The following is a 15,584-nucleotide window of genomic DNA, read 5'->3' on the forward strand; positions in this document are numbered from 1 at the left end:
ATAGCCAGATAACTTAATACTCAGCAGATAGTCCACATAACTTTAGCAAGAATTCGTGGCTGTACCGCAGTCTAATAAATACAGTCACAACATTTACTTGTGCGAAAGCTGGTACCGTTTGACAGCATGAGCGACCCTAGCGCTACAAGCGGAGAGAAAGCAGTCATATGCGTTGTAAGGGTAATATTGGTTTTTAATTATTTTTTGCTTAATTATTGAAAAAGTTTTTATAATCGTAAGTTCCATGCACCAGTAAATTACAAAGAGACGTGAAATATCGTGTAATAGATGTAAAACCAGCTGAATCACACAGATTCAGTGACATAAACTACTTAGCTCAGCTATGACCTTCACCTCTCATTCACTACTCTTGCATACACTTTTTATTCAGTCTCCAATAAGCTGATTCCTTAACAGTTCTCTCAGTTACTACGGTCTCCTTTTTTAAATAATGATATTACGTTCGCTTGTGACCACGGATCTGGCCTAGCTCCATTTCTCCAGTACATTTTAAATAAATGTAATCTCATTTGTAGTAGCTCCCTCCATATTGTAGCAGTTTAACGTTTATGTCATTCACACCGAACTAATTTTGCATGGCTGTGCAAGACCATATTTTGCGTGTCACACTGCACGGAAAATTCAAATTAGTTGTTAATGCAGTGCCGACAAGAACCCATCAGTCCATCAACAATTTGTTCAAGGTCAGGCAAACTTTCAGAGTAAAATGTTTTCACAGTAGAATAAAAATAATCTGTGAAGTTAGTTATATGTTGATGGGTCCTCAACTGTTCGCTGAAGGTCGCCCACCACTGCTGATGCTAATCTGCGGTGCGTCCTTGTTTGCACCGAATATTTAAACGAGAGGTGCTAATCCGCTTACCCATTAACCTAATCCCGAGCGCTGGCGCTGCAAGCTTCTGAAGACTTTGCATAGCAGAGAGCATTATTAAGCATCCACTTTGCCAGAAGCAAAGCATGTGCACTACTTCCCAGTGCCTGCGTAAGAAGCTTGGAGAAACTGGGCTTTAAATAAACAAATGCGTATTTTGGATCTAGAGATTCTACGCTCGTAAACTTTCTCAAGAGCAGACTTCGTTTCGTCTTCGTAAGTTCATCTCAATTGTAAGGGACCGCCGTAGACGTTTTTATACGTCCATCCTTGAGGTCATGATCCGTGGGACTTCAGCTGTTTACCTACGTAATAAAATGAAACACCTGCTACCGCCGCTTTGATGTTATTTTATTACATGGAGTTTCGGTGACTCAATACACTATCTTCACGCCTTAACTGATGCTAAGGGCGTGAACTCCTATCGTATACACGATTCCGTCAGTGGCCAACATCTATGAACTGGCCTCCGTAGAATACTGCAACAGCGACGTTGTGTCTCCAACCATCAACTGATGTTTGAAAGACACAACATCGCTGCTACGGATATCGCTGTTACGGTGTTCTACGGAGGCCAGTTCATAGATGGTGGCCACTGATAGGATAGTGTGTACGATCGGAGGTCACCCCCTCAGCATCAGCTGTCTGAAGAGTCTGAAGATAGTGTATTCAGCCACAGATACGGGTTGCTAAACAATAAAATATCATAAAAACGACGAGTGCAGGTGTTTCATTTTATTAAGAACACAGTAGAAGTGTTGTTTCCTGCGGAAATATCTGCACCAGAAGACATAATACTGTGCAATAAGGAGGCGATCATTTATGTGCTTCTACTTTTTCCGGAGAATTTAATACTTAACGCACAGCACCCAATTCAAACACTCGTTGTTTAGCAGCAAGCGGACAGGACAACACATGTTCGACACATTTTCGTCACCTGCCGATTAAAGATTTCACGTATATTCCCCCTGAGATGTTCCTTACTCGCCTTCAAATTTCGCCTTAAAATCAGGGAGCAAGGCAATAGAATTAGGACTTCTCAACGTTGAGGTTAGCAGTAACTGAGAAACATTAGCTCATTGGAAAAGTAGCGGATGTAGGCTCTTTAATAAACACTCATACATCCGGCTGCAGGGATTCAGGCATCTTAAATCAGGATATATGAAAAGGGTTTGCTGCTACTCAAAATAAGTTCAGCAAAGGGCCGAATAACTGTAGATATCTCCTTTGATTTAAAGAAAGCATTTGATGGTGTGGACAATACTATGATTTTGCATAAGTTCCGACATTACGAAATTAGAAGAGCTAAATAATCATTTCATATCTATAAAAGATGAATTTCAGTTTATTATTATTGCTCTACCAAATCTGAACAGCTTTTAGTGAAGTTATGGAGATATTTTTATGGTCTGAGGCCCAAAAGCCACTAATAAATTTAAAAAAGTTACGGAGCTACTTTCTTCTTTTTCCTTAAGTAAATCCTATCCAATCCACATTTTGTGTACATAAATATCATTTACTTCAGGTCCATTTCATGACCTTTGACACTGCAGTATTTATGTTCGCCATATCTAAGATGTTCGATATCTATCATATTTCCTGGCTGCATGCAAACAAGCGCAGAGATTTCCATAACCTCTGTCTTCTCTACATTTATACCAACAATCACTGTCCCTCATATATTTCCTCAAACGTAACGCTCTTATCTGAATAACATGGCAGAAAAACCCGTTCCCGTTAGATCACAATTCTTTCTGCCCCACTCCATCATTCAGTCACTTTTTCGTTCTTAGTAGCAGCAACTCGTCTCTGGGATAACGTCCCGGCTTATATTAGAGAACTGAACAACATCTCCGGCTTCAGAAGACAGTTAATCACATATCTACGAAAGCAACAATGTGGACTACGTTATCCCTGTACCCACTGGTTACTCTTGTACATCCTTCCTTTCTAACCACATCTTCCTCTTTTCCCAGTAGCTGATGCAGTCTCCTTAAATTTCCTTTCCCAAAACTCGCTATATCAGAAAATTTCTGTCTTGCACCCCTCTAAATTCCATTTGTATCTGTCAGTATCATTAGTGTTTTTGTTACTATTATTATTACTATTATCGCTATTAGTGGCAGTGGCAGCAGCAGCAGCAGTAGTAGTACAAGTACTACCCAGTATTAACTTCCATAGTTCACTGTCAGTATTATTTAATCATATTGCCACTTCAGACACTCAAAACATTTTAATACTAACTGTCATATAAAAATCGTTATTTGTTGTTGTGGTTGTTGTTGTGGTCTTCAGTCCAGAGACTGGTTTGATGCAGCTCTCCATGCTACTCTATCCTGTGCAAGCTTCTTTATCTCCCAGTACCTGTTGCAACCTACATCCTTCTGAATCTGCCTTATGTATTCATCTCTTGGTCTCCCTCTACGATTTTTACCCTCCACGCTGCCTTCCAATACTAAATTGGTGATCTCTTCATGCCTCAGAACATGTCCTACCAACCGATCCCTTCTTCTAGCCAAGTTGTGCCACAAATTTCTCTTCTCCCCAATTCTATGCAATACCTCCTCATTAGTTATGTGATCTACCCATCTAATCTTCAGCATTCTTCTGTAGCACCACATTTCGAAAGCTTCTATTCTCTTCTTGTCTAAACTATTTATCGTCCATGTTTCACTTCCATACATGGCTACATTTCATACAAATTCTTTCAGGGAGACTATAATGTAAAAAAGGTAGTATACTTGTCAAATCCTGGCCCAGTATAAGAGAAGGCCTTATGGCTGTAATCAGGCCAGGTTAAATAAATAAGTAAATAAATATTTCCTGTGTGCGTTTTAATTTTATGTCCAAATTCTTTTATGCGTGTACTAAGATTACTTAGATCTGAGACGAAAAATAATACAACTTGGAAGAAAATAATGTAACTATAAAGGTATTGTATCATATTCATTTAAACCATCGATTCAGATTTGGCATTATCATCGAATGGGAAGCCTATCTAAATTTGGCAGACCGACTTCAAACAAGATGACTGCTTTATTCAAGAAATATTTTCTGATTCGACTAATGGTACCATCAACAACAGTCCGACGACAAACGAAACAGATATAATACTTATCGCGGCACGCAAAAGCGTGCTCAGACTTCCCTGAAAGTGTCCTCTAGCAAACAAGGTCCAATTAATTTCGCTGTTTGACTTCGCGCGGTAATTCGCCCTATGCAGAAACCAGTCGTCGGCGTTAAGTGAGTCGTAAACACGCCCAACCGTTAACTTGACGAAGCGCGCGCGGCGGAACTGCCGAACGGAACGCAGGCTGTACGCAAAACACTCTCGTGATATACGAGGTGACGGTTATGGTTTCCAATTACGTCGCCAGTCGCGCTGAATGATTATTAATACCGAGGCGAAGTAAACTAATTCGGTTAAATTCATTCTGGGCTTACGAGCAAGAAATGTATTAATTATGCCATGGAAATTGTATTGGCTCGCACCCAGGCAGTAAATCTTTATCTGTTCAAGTTGTGCCACGTCGTGCAGAGATCGTGGTGAGAAAAGAGGTGGAGACGAGAGATTAATGCTAGTTAATCTGCAGAGTTTCTGCTGTTGAATTTTCATTCTGCCTCGACAAGAAAAGCGGACACAAATTAGTAACGGTAGAGTGAAAGTCTGGAACGCGTGCGTGGCGTCCTACCAATTCTGTTGTGGGTTTCGGTCAGCAAAAATCATATCCAGATGTTTTTTTGTGACATGTTCTAATATAATAAAACCATAGTGGCACAAAATATGCACAAAATCAGCTTAGCAGTGTCGCACGTGTTTAAAATGTGGAGTAAACCAGACCACAGTGCCTGCTACTGTTCATAACAAACTGCAGTATAGTAGGCACAAAAGCTTCGTGTTACTGACAGAAATAAAAGACATTTATTCTAGAGCTCTGTACCGTAACGGAGGATATGTGATTAAATAACTTAAAACGAGACGCCAATTGCCTTTGTTTCTACGTTCACATGGAGGACCCATCTTTGTGTTTGATGCTTATCTTCTATCGACGGTAGCATCTTCTAGAAATTTCTCGTCATTCAAAAAGGACTTGTGTTGCTGACTCCCATTGTCTTCCACTTTTACGTGCATTTTAAAGCTGCGCGACCAATGCCACATTGTCTACGTTTATAAGAGTTATTTTACTGTGGAGTTTTAAAGGGTTCTTATTATGCTTCACTTATGCATCGTTTCCTATACAGCGACACTTCTCTATTAAAACATCCAGAAACATACCAGGAGCCTCTAAAACACATAAAGTAGCTGTTATTTTCTTTCTTCGAACGATATGAAGTTCTCGTTCACTAATTAATTTCCGTTGGAGACGTAGAAATAGCAGTTCCCCGACCGCGGGAAGAGGTGACGCTATGGCTCACCCACTTCGTCTCATTTCTTGGTTGTCTTAGAGTATTACAGAATTACTGATACTTAACTATAGACTGTCACATACGGCAACCCGCTAAGTACCGATTGGATTTCTGCTTAGGACATTGTGTACACTTCCTAACGGAAAACAGCGCAGTAGTTGTCATAATGAAGAAGCAGAGCCATTTATCTTACTTTCAAAAGTATATAATCACTGGCTTTCGGCGCGAGGGTGGAAGCATCTCCGAAACGGCTAAGTTCTGCCGCCAAAATTAAAGTATAACCCGTGCACAGCGAAACGACGCCATACAAAACAGGCAACTGCGGTGCATCAACAGTCACAGATGACAGGGGCCGGCCGTTGTAAGCGAGTGGTTCTAGACGCTTCAGTCCGGAACCGCGCTGCTGCTGCGGTAGCAGGTTCAAAAATGATTCAAATGGCTCTGAGCACTATGGGACTTAACTGCTGAGGTCATCAGTCCCCTAGACTTAGAACTACTTAAACCTAACTAACCTAAGGACATCACACTCATACATGCCCGAGGCAGGATTCGAACCTACGACCGTAGCGGTCGCGCGGTTCCAAACTGTAGCGCCTAGAACCGCTCGGCCACTCTGGCCGGCGGTCGCAGGTTCAAATCCTGCCTCGAACATGGATGTGTGTGATGTCCTTAGGTTAGTAAGGTTTAAGTGGTTCTAAGTCTAGGGGACTGATGACCTCAGTTCTCAGAACCAGTCGAACCATTTGAACAGATGACAGGGTCAACGACGGCTGCGGAGACGCGTACGGGCGAATAGGCGTGCAAGTGTTGAACAACTGACTGCCCAGATGAACCAAGGGTGTACTAACAGTGTCGGCTCAACGATCGTTCAGCGAACTTTGCTGCGTATGGACCTCCGCAATAGGCGCCTGATACATACAACGAAGCTGACCGCTATTCATCGGCGACGAAGGCTGGAATCTGCACACCGATAACGAAACTAGTCGTCAGCAGAGTTGCAACAGGATGCCTTCTCAGATGAATCACGTTTTATGCCCCATCGGTCAGATGGCCTGCCGGCCGTTGTGGCCAACCGGTTCTAGGCGCTTCAGTCTAGAACTGCGCGGCCGCTACGGTCGCAGGTTCGAATCCTGCCTTCGGCATGGATGTGTGTGATGTCTTTAGGTTAGTTAGGTTTAACTAGTTCTAAGTTCTATGGGACTGATGACCTCAGGTGTTAAGTCCCATAGTGCTCAGAGCCATTTGAACCAACAGATTGTCGCTAGTGTGTATGGCGTGAAACGTCTGAAACAAAACACTCTGCAACCAGGAGGGGGCGTTATGGTCTGGAGAATGTTTTCGGGGCATTATCTGGGTGGTCTCGTATTTCTGGAAAGCACAGTGGATCGATACAAGTATGTATCTATGCTTGGGGGGCATGTATGCTCCTATAGACAGTTCCGCTTTCCTCTGCACGATGGCATCTACCAGCAGGACAATGCAACACATCTTTCAGTGGGATGCGTGTTCCGAAGAACACTAAAATGAGTTTGCTGTAGTTCCCTGGTCATCAGATCCCCGGATTTAAACCCAGTCGATAATCTGTGGACCACCTAGATCGGGATGTTGGCACCATATTTCCTCAATCGAGAAACATAGCGCAGCTGGCCATGACACTGGAGTCGGCATGGCTGGACATTCCTCTTGGTATCTTCCAGAACCTCAGTCACTCACTTCCTGCGCGCCTCGTAGCGGTCCACGCGCAAAAGGTGGTTATTCAGGCTTTTGACAGGTGGTCACATTAATGTGACTGTTGAATGTACTTGGCTATCACTCGATAATTGCAAGTTGTAATGGGTAATTTGGAGTTCTACTTAATGTTGTTGTTGTGGTGTGTTAGTGTTAATTCAAAACATATGAAAATGTAGCAGCGAGAATAACACTATTATTTGAAATAAATAAATAAACGCTGATAATTCTTATTTATGTGCTGCAGAGCCCGACTATAAGTGTTTCCATAATTCTATACTTGACATTAAAATGTATGAACCAAATAACTAATATATCACATCACCACTGCACCCATAACAACACTGATGTCGTAAATATTTCTGTTTAAAGTCACTGATAAATTGGTTTTGGAAAAATTAATCTTACACACCAGCCATAAAATTATTTCATTACGTAAAGTCTAAGATTGTTCTGCTGAATGTTATCTTCACTTTTAAATAAAAAAATAAGAAATTCTTGTGGTTTCTTGCCCTCAGAGTTCAAATATTGTAACATCGATCGAAAGAATTAGTGTCTGATTATTTCTGCAGTTTAAAATTGCCGCTCCGTACGCTCACGTAATGGCCGCAAACGAAGCACAGTCTGGACTGCTGCGGACAGAAAACTTAAAACATTCAGATTTGGTTATTTAGTCACATAAAAGTCCGTACACTAGAATTCCTTTTAGTAAATTTTACGCTATATTTTTCCTTTGACCACTTATGACTACCTTTTACAATATTTAAAAGAACTGACCTCAGCTTATCTTCGATCTCATCCGCTTCATACAACATTGAGAAGAAGAACATAAGAAGGAAGAATTCCACAGACAATGCAAAGCCAATATACTCTTTTTAGTGGTATTACTTTTTGTTATGTGGTTGTTCTTTGTAGGAAATTGGTTATAAAACAATAAAACATATTGTCGTTATTTCAAAACATAATAATAATTCACAATACAGTAATAAGTCTTTTCTCAGTTAAGTCATTTCTGGAGAGACACTCGTTAATTCACAAGTCCCGAGCACTGTCCCATACACTGGCGACACAAAATATTCGCGTTGACATTACAAGGTCGAGTGTTGACAAGATGGGCGTAGCACAATAATGTGGCAATAACAATAAACACGGGTCCTTCAGAAGGACTACCCAACGAGAACGTCGAAAGACTGTAACGGCCGGCCGGAGTGGCCGAGCGGTTAAAGGCGCTACAGTCTGGAACCGCACGACCACTACGGTCGCAGGTTCGAATCCTGCCTCGGGCATGGATGTGTGTGATGTCCTTAGGTTAGTTAGGTTTAAGTAGTTCTAAGTTCTAGGGGACTTATGACCACAGCAGTTGAGTCCCATAGTGCTCAGAGCCATTTGAACCATTTTTTGACTGTAACGTTGTGAGAAATAGACATGACAGCAGCTGAAATCCTAGCAGACATTGTAGGCAGTGTGACACCACGAATCGTCGGGAAGAGATTACTGGAAACTGGGTTGACATCTCGAGTTGCCATGCTTCGTTTACCGGTGTCACCACACCATAGACAACAGAGACTTGAAACACGTCGAGCCAGACTCAAGTGGAGCACTGAGTGGAATTCTGTGATGTTCAGAGATGACTCTCTTCTGTTTTCGTGGTCAGGTTAAGAATGTGTGTTCGGCCAGGATTCTAACGCAGAATCTTGTCTTTCGCGATCAATACTGTTACCACCTGAGCTATGCAGGCCCTCGCAGTTCCAGGAAGTTTTGAAACGGCACGCCTAACTGTAGTATAAAAGGTCCAGTCTGGAAATCATCGCGAAACTACGGCTAGGTAGTAATTTCAAATGGTTCAAATGGCTCTGAGCACTATGGGACTTGACATCTAAGGTCATCAGTCCCCTAGAACTTAGAACTACTTATACCTAACTGACTTAAGGACATCACACACATCCATGCCCGAGGCAGGATTCCGTAGCGGTTGCGCGGTCCCAGACTGAAGCGTCTAGAACCCCTCGGTCACACAGCCCGGCCACCGTATTTTCGTTTCTACCAAGAATGCCTGTCCTGCTACGTACGTAGAGATATTCTGATACAAGTAAGTATTCGATACTTTAATTTCAGTACCGAGTACTTTTACAGTCGAATCATTCTTTCGATACTTACTCTGTATGGAAAGAAAAGTACTTGTATCGAGTCAGTTTTACGCGCATGTCCGAGTAGTGGGTGACTACTTGCTTGTGCCTATGGTACTGCGTCCCGTTCCCCGCGTTTCTCTTCGTCCTCCGGCTCTGTTCATCTGTTAGTCACCCATATGGTTAGCTGTGGTTTGCAATTGCATAGTGCGTGCTTCCTGTCAAAAGTTAGTTAGCTTTCATTGTACCACGGTGCCGCCAAAATCCGAAATATGACCATATTTTAATAAAATGGATGGCATACGGCAAACTGCAAACAATGTTTTATAACTGTGAAGTTTGTGGTAATACGTCCAATTTATTTAAAAACGTCAGTACTCTGTGTGAGAGAAAACAATAGAAAGCGATGTCTCTAGGCGTGATAAAACAAATGACAGGTGTGTGTGAATAACAATAATTCTCTTGTGATTTTCTCTGATACAAAGTTATTGTTCCTCTTTAGGTTATGAGTCGTCATTTTAACGTTTGCCAATAATTTAATTTCATTCATTGTGTATACTTACGAGTAAATATCGTTTTAAGTTTCGCAGTTATAAGAGAAAATGACATGTGGAAAATAAAATTAAATCGTGTTGTACTGGGAAGTATCGTCTTTCGACAAATACAGTGAAACGTCAACAATATCTTAATGTCGTTGCGACATCTGTGCCTAGCGAACGTTTATTTCCTAAAGCTGGTGGAAGCACGACTCAGAATAGAAACAGGTTGTCTCCTAAACATTTACAGCACTTGGTCTTTCTGGGAAACTTTCCAGAAGCTGGCTTTTTTGTTTAAGGATTATCATTAATACAGAAACAAACCGATTTAATGTTTTTTTTCTTTTTTCAAGCAATGTTGAACACGGATGCAATTTCAGTAAGACGTTTTCTTCTGTTTGGAACCATTGAATCCTCAATATTTTTTTTCACAATCAACTTTCCTCTTCATTGCCCTTTCCGTAATATTGATTAAGATGGTTCCGCCCCTCTCTCTCTTCCCACTGAATATCTTCTACCAGTATTCTCGGAATTTTATGCACCCACTCGGTCCTCTCTACTTGCTGCGACATAAGCTCAACTGAAGTTAAATGAGTTAACATGTGGGACGTTTTATTTATAATTTCTTCGAATCTACTGATTTTCTCTCTTCCCTGTCAGTGTTTGCATGTGACTGGGTAGAAGGTATGGCAATACGTTCTGAGTGGTAAAATATCTAGATTAAAAGTATATCCTTTGATATTCCTAGTTTCTCTTCGAATACTGGGTACTACTGATACAGGAGAACTCACAGTTGCTTATTCTGTTCATTAGTATGACGTTTTGGCTTCATTGATTTTCGTTGTACTTGAGCAAACAATCGTAATACATTCATCACATTTATTGGACACATATCTGCTATTACTTATTATTGAATGTATACTCGCTCTTTGGCAGTATGTACTATGAAACTTCCTGGAAGATCAAAACTGTGTGCCGGACCGAGACTCGATCTCGGTACCTTTGCCTTTCGCGGGCAAGTGCTCTACCATCTGAGCTACCCAAGCACGGCTCTCACCCCGTCCTCACAGCTTTACTTCTGCCAGTATCTCGTCTCCTACCTTCCAAACTTTACAGAAGCTCTCCTGCGAACCTTGCAGAACTAGCATTCCTGATAGAAAGGATAAGCTATGAGGACAGGGCGTGAGTCGTGCTTGGGTAGCTCAGATGGTAGAGCACTTCCCCGCGAAAGGCAAATGTCCTGAGTTCGAGTCTGTGACCGGCACACATTTTTGATCTGCCAGGAAGTTTCATATCAGCGCACACTCCGCTGCAGAGTGAAAATCTCATTCAGCATCTACGATGTCCACCTACCTTCCGTAATGCACCTGTTGGCGGAACGGCTCCGTAGATCCGAAAATTCACGTTTACCATAGAGACTGTTTCGTCTCTCTCCTGGATATCTTCAAGTCCAGAATAGTATACAGTGCCAATTCTTTTATGACTGGGATCACGCACATGTATTAAAATATTAAAAAGCATCGCTGTGAGAGGGTATCGATACTTTTGGGGTACTCGTATGATTAGTGTCGCAGGATGGCTTGAGTACTACTCTTTCGTGTAGGTACCGGTACTTTGACGATATCGGAGGTGAAACGCCCCCTTAAAAAAATTTATGAATGACTGTGCTGATAAACCTCTTACAGCTGAGCAAAACTGAACGTACTCAGACATTCACTAAAGTGACACACAATATTTTTAGCGCAACGCAATCTGACTTTTAATAATCCCTACAAAAGAATGGCCCTGACTGACAACAACCTATACCTTTCATGAATCACTTACGTCACAAAAGTCTTCGTTACTCGAACTACTGCAATACAGCGAGCGCCAATACCTGCCAGCTAAATAAAAGATTCTAACTACTGAAGGCACTAACTACTGATAGGCATAGTTAGCAAATGAAAGATTTTGATAGAGAACAAACAATGTATTTACCTTAATAATATTCAAATGTCATTATATATATATATATATATAATCAGTTCATGATATACAGTATTACAAATTTATTCTTTCTGATGGACACACGTCCAGATCGTCCGCTCTCAAAATTCTGCCATCTCTCTCCCCACACCCACCACTGCTGGCGGCTCACCTCCAACTGCGCAACGCTACGCGCTGTTAACAGCCAACTGCCCAACACTACAATGGCAGACAACAATGCAAGCTAGCCACAGACTGCACTCAGCACAGCCAGTGATTTTCATGCAGAGCGCTACGTGGCGTTACCAATAAGATAACCTAAACAGCCTACTTACAAAGGAAAATACCAACTTCTAAAAAAGCAAGAGGGAGCAGCTGTAAAAGGGGGACGGGGTGTCGTGATTCTCGCTTGGGTTCCCGAGTGACTAAGAGAAATGCCCATAAAAGTCAAGGTTGCGGATCGTACTCCTCTTACACCGAAGTTCGTCATAAGGCGACTGCCTGCTGCGGAAACGCTGCTGCAGGCCTCCGTGTCGAGACGGCTCGGTGACTTCCGGACACGGCCACCCGCCGGGGTGGTCGCGCCAGCAGCTGGGGCACACCAGAGCACAGCAGAGCGGAGCCCGTCTAATTGGCGAGCGGCGTGATGCATGGCCCGCCCACGCCGTTCCGTCGGCTGCGGCGGCTAACAAGAGACCCACAGGCGGGGGGTCCTCTCGTTACCGTACCGTCTCGCACCGGCCGGACGTCCCCGCCGAAATGCACCCTCCGCCACTGACCGATTTACTGTACCCTGCACGCACCATTAGCGCCGCCGCCCCTCGCCTCGCGCTGTCTCGCGCCAGCCGGACTCTCCTCTTCTTATTTGCCGCGAGGGAGGCGCCTCTTCCTTGACAGCGCCACGTGACACTAACAAGCGGTCGCCACTCACACCGCAACAGAACGCACGTCTCCCAGAAAATCCCGACAGCCCTTACTCTCAATGGTAATTGGTGCACTGTAACGCTAGTTACGTACCGTATGTCACAAAATGTCACAGGGTCCACCACAAGGATTCGTTGTCTCTCTACGCCTTTCGATGTTCGTTAGTCCTTGCTAATATGAATTTTGTGAAAGATAAAGTCCTTATAGTTGCATTAAAATCTTCTCGGTTTTCTTGCCTCGTCTATCCACACTGTGTCTAAGACATTTCAGAAGCGACTTTCTCCCCTTCCATCTTCTGGCAAAGTACTGGAGTCCGGCAGTCCCGTCTCCGTAGTATCGTCCAGAGATCGTGGCGCCATACCGAAGTCGGCAAAGCGAATCGATATCACGGACATTAGCGAGGGCTCACTGCAATCTGCAGGGACGTATGGAAACGCTCCGGAAGACCACGCCTCCCTTCAGCACAGCAGCCCTCTCTTACTGAGGTCAACATAGTGTCGAGCATGCAAGAGCTAAAGCCAGTTTGAGATGTCAGATACTGCAGCAAGCATCATCGACTAGGACCAAAGAGTTTGTAAGTGGGCTGCTTCTGTGTTGGCAGCGCTGTGTAACGCTTTGCATTGGATCTCTGACTGCGCTTTCTTTGTAACAGACTCTGTGGCTGGTTGGACTCGTTGTTTGAAGTTAATCGCCAATAGTGTTGGGCAGTTGAGGGGGGAACGGCGAGCAGTGGTCGATGTTAGATGTGAGAAGTTAGCATTGATGGAGGGTAGAAGTGTGAAGTGTTACGTAGGCTAACGATCTGTACATGTCCGACTTTGATACAGAATATTATTCATGTTTATATACTTTTGTACTAGATGTCAATGACGATGTATGTTTTTGTCTGAACTGGATGTCACATTATTAGGGTTCAAATGGCTCTGAGCACTATGGGTCTTAACTTCTGAGGTCATTAGTCCCCTAGAACTTAGAACTACTTAAACCTAACTAAGCTAAGGACATCACACACATCCATGCCCGAGGCAGGATTCGAACTTGCGACCGTAGCGGTCGCGCGGTTCCAGACTGTAGCGCCTAGAACCGCTCGACCATTCCGGCCGGCATTATTAAGGTAAAAACTACATTATTTGGTTGGCAACAAAATCTTTCCTTTGCTAACCACATGCCTCTTAGTAGTCAGTGACCGAGCGAGGTGGCGCAGTGGTTAGACACTGGACTCGCATTCAGGAGGACGACGGTTCAATCCCGCGTCCGGCCATCCTGATTTAGGTTTTCCGTGATTTCCCTAAATAGCTCCAGGCAAATGCCGGGATGGTTCCTTTCAAAGGGCACGGCCGACTTCCTTCCCTGTCCTTCCCTAATCCGAAGAGACTGATGAGACCGATGACCTCGCTGTCTGGTCTCCTTCCCCAAAACAACCAACCAAACCTAGTAGTCAGTGGCTTTAGTAGTTAGAATCTTTTATTTAGGTGGCACTATTGACGCTCACTGTATTGCAGTAGTTCGCGTAATGAAGATTTTTGTGACATAAGTGCTTAATGAAATGTATAGGTTATTGTTAAGATTTCTTTTTAGTCTGGGCCATTCTTCTCAATTAATTATCTGAAGTCAGGTTGTAATTTTTTTGAGCAGTCAGATTGCGTTGCGCTAGAATATTGTGGTCAGTGTTAACATGATAAGAATAAATAAAGAGAAAATAGGTTCACCTGCATTCAGTTTCAGTCAGCAGTTTAAGTAAAATAGTTAATAAAGAAGTTTCAAGTTGTTAAAGTCCCAGATGATCTGGAAACGTTATAAATGGCGAACACTGACCCCAAAAGAGAACAGTTTGTTACTTACTGCATCCAATTATGCTTACGTAGTCAATGACAGTCGTAATCATCCAGTAGTTCTGTGACAAAAAAGAGTAAATCTTTATTAATTTATGTAATACAGTAAACTAATATTTTAGCTTGATGTGCATTCTCCCAAAGCTGTCAAAACCCCACAGTTATGGCTGGACAAAAGTAGCTTTATCTGATCACAACAGTCCCCTTATTTGGTCGTCAACAACGGCGAACATTTAAAACCCCGCATCGACATCTGACTTATAATTTAACCACAGACTGACCCTGTGTTTACTTGGATGCAGCTCGCACTCGGTGTCCTCCGCTGCCTCTCGAAATATAATTTGTTGTCGCTAACCTCTTATAGCTTCCAATGAAGGAAAGCACTTCTGAAAGCATATCTCTGTGTCCATTAACGAGAATGTATGTAACTGGTACTTCCATTGCGTCCTCAATAATACTGTCCACAAAACCAATCGGTGCACACAGACTTCTTTTCGAAATCGAAAGAGTGCTCCTCCGTTATGACTGTCTTTCTGGCCAAGTCTCGCGTTACGTACACACCTCTTAGTTCACAGCAATATAGGGCTGTGTCCACTCTTTGCCTTTTGACGACTTGAGTTCTACAAGCGACACTTCCAATGTGTCTGAATGCCTGTAAAGGAATGGAGACCCGTTCTTTCACGAGAGCCGAAATCAAAGAAGGTACTCATGTCGAACGCTGTGGTCTAAAGCGAAGTCAACCTTAATACACATCCCAAAGGTATTCCACTGCGATCAGATCGGGACTCTGGACACGCCAGTAAGTTTCAGGAAAGTTATTATCCACAAAACATTGCCTTACAGATGCTGATTTATGAGGGAGTGCATTCTCATGATGGTACAAATCATCATCGTTTCACGTGCACGCGATGCACGGTGCTGTAAAATGTTTCCATATCCCTCGACATTTATTGTTTTCTTAGGCACCATAGTGGGGGACCACACCTTAACCATGTAAAACACCCCCATACCGTAACACTGTATTTAACTATTGCCTCTAGCTTGGTGGCAGGTGGCAGGTATTTACTTAAATGAATAGCAGTATTAAGAGTGGCTGGATGCTGTCTTCTTCTTTGTAAGAATCAACCTACATTAATTTTCATTTCCTTGGCTATAGTTGTTACCCACACTTTCG

The sequence above is a fragment of the Schistocerca nitens genome, chromosome 5, assembly GCF_023898315.1.
Source record: "Schistocerca nitens isolate TAMUIC-IGC-003100 chromosome 5, iqSchNite1.1, whole genome shotgun sequence".
In the NCBI taxonomy this organism is placed as follows: domain Eukaryota; kingdom Metazoa; phylum Arthropoda; class Insecta; order Orthoptera; family Acrididae; genus Schistocerca; species Schistocerca nitens.